Consider the following 1,298-nt stretch of genomic DNA (forward strand, 5'->3'; position numbering starts at 1 on the left):
CCATCAGATTTCCCAACACATCCATCGGATTTCCCAACACATCCATCGGATTTCCCAACACATCCAGGTCCTTCCCTGCCCGGCTCGACTTGGGAGTCGGAGCTGATTTAGGGACGGAGCCAAAACCAGTGGGAAGGGACGGCACAGGCTTTGCTTCCCTGGGAACAGGGCGGGAATTTGGGAAGTCTCGGGATAATGGAAAAGCCCAACCCGGCCCAATCCCGGCGCCGGCGGCACGAGGGAGACGCTTCCTGGGGATCCTAAAATTCCCATTTCAACCCGATTTTCCCTCGAGATCCCGGAACCAAGATCCCGGAACCGAGATCCTGGAACCGAGATCCACCCAAAAGCTTCTTATCCATAAAATCCTTTTTTCCCTCCTGCTTTTTTTATCCCTCCTCTGCATCGGCAACAACTTTTCCAACAGTTCCCTGGAGGCAAAATCACCGTTTTTCCCTAAAAACACCGATCCGGGGGGTCAAGCCAAGCGCTCCCTGAGCTGCCATCCAAGGAAAAGCTCAGGAAAAACCTTGGAATGAGGCCGAGGCCCCGGAGGCGTCCAACCCCAGTGCCAGTGGCACGAGGGAGACGCTTCTTGGGGATCCTAAAATTCCCATTTCAACCCCATTTTCCTTCAAGATTCCAGACCCATGATCCTGGAACCGAGATCCCAGAACCAAGATCCACTTGAAAAGCTTTTTATCCATAAAATCCCCTTTTCCCTCCTGCTTTTTTCCCATCCTCTGCATCGGCAACAACGCAGTTCCCTGGAGGCAAAAGCACCGTTTTTTCCCTAAAAACACCAATCCGGGGGGTCAAGCCAAGCACTCCCTGAGCTGCCATCCAAGGAAAAGCTCGGGAAAAACTTCGGAATGGGGCCGAGGTGCCGGAGGCGTCCCTGCCCAGCCCGACCCCCGGCGCCGGGTCGGGAGCTTCAAAAGAACAATTAAAGACTGGACCAGGACTGAAAACGAGTTTATTTGTCCGGAGCGGGAGCGGGAGGGTGGGGAAGGGCGGGAAGGGCGGGAGGGAGCGGTGGGAAGCGCTCACCTGAGTCCGACTCGTCGCTGTCGGAGGAGCTGGACTCGCTGCTGCTCTCCGACTCCGACGATGAGAAGCCCTTGAGCTTGGAGGAGCCGGCCAGGACGTCCACCTTCTCCGCTGCGGGGACAGGGGCGGGGAGGATCGTTAGACACGTGGGATTGTCTCATAAACCACCCCTAATCGATTAACTAGCCACCCATAGGCACCTCGTTAACCAGCCGTAATCACCTCATTAAACGCCAGTAATTGACTAA

At 55.7% G+C, this 1,298-nt stretch overlaps 1 long non-coding RNA gene across 1 annotated transcript in view; it reads right to left on the bottom strand.

The window, feature by feature from the left end:
• Positions 1 to 1,239: 1,239 nt before the first annotated feature.
• Positions 1,240 to 1,298, bottom strand: part of LOC113980377 — a 663-nt gene continuing 604 nt past the window's right edge. The window contains exon 3 of the long non-coding RNA XR_003538131.1: positions 1,240 to 1,272. This is a non-coding gene — a long non-coding RNA (uncharacterized LOC113980377). The remainder of the gene's footprint in view (positions 1,273 to 1,298) is intronic.

The sequence above is a fragment of the Neopelma chrysocephalum genome, unplaced genomic scaffold (genome assembly GCF_003984885.1).
Source record: "Neopelma chrysocephalum unplaced genomic scaffold, ASM398488v2 Primary Assembly neopelma1_93926, whole genome shotgun sequence".
Lineage (NCBI taxonomy): Eukaryota > Metazoa > Chordata > Aves > Passeriformes > Pipridae > Neopelma > Neopelma chrysocephalum.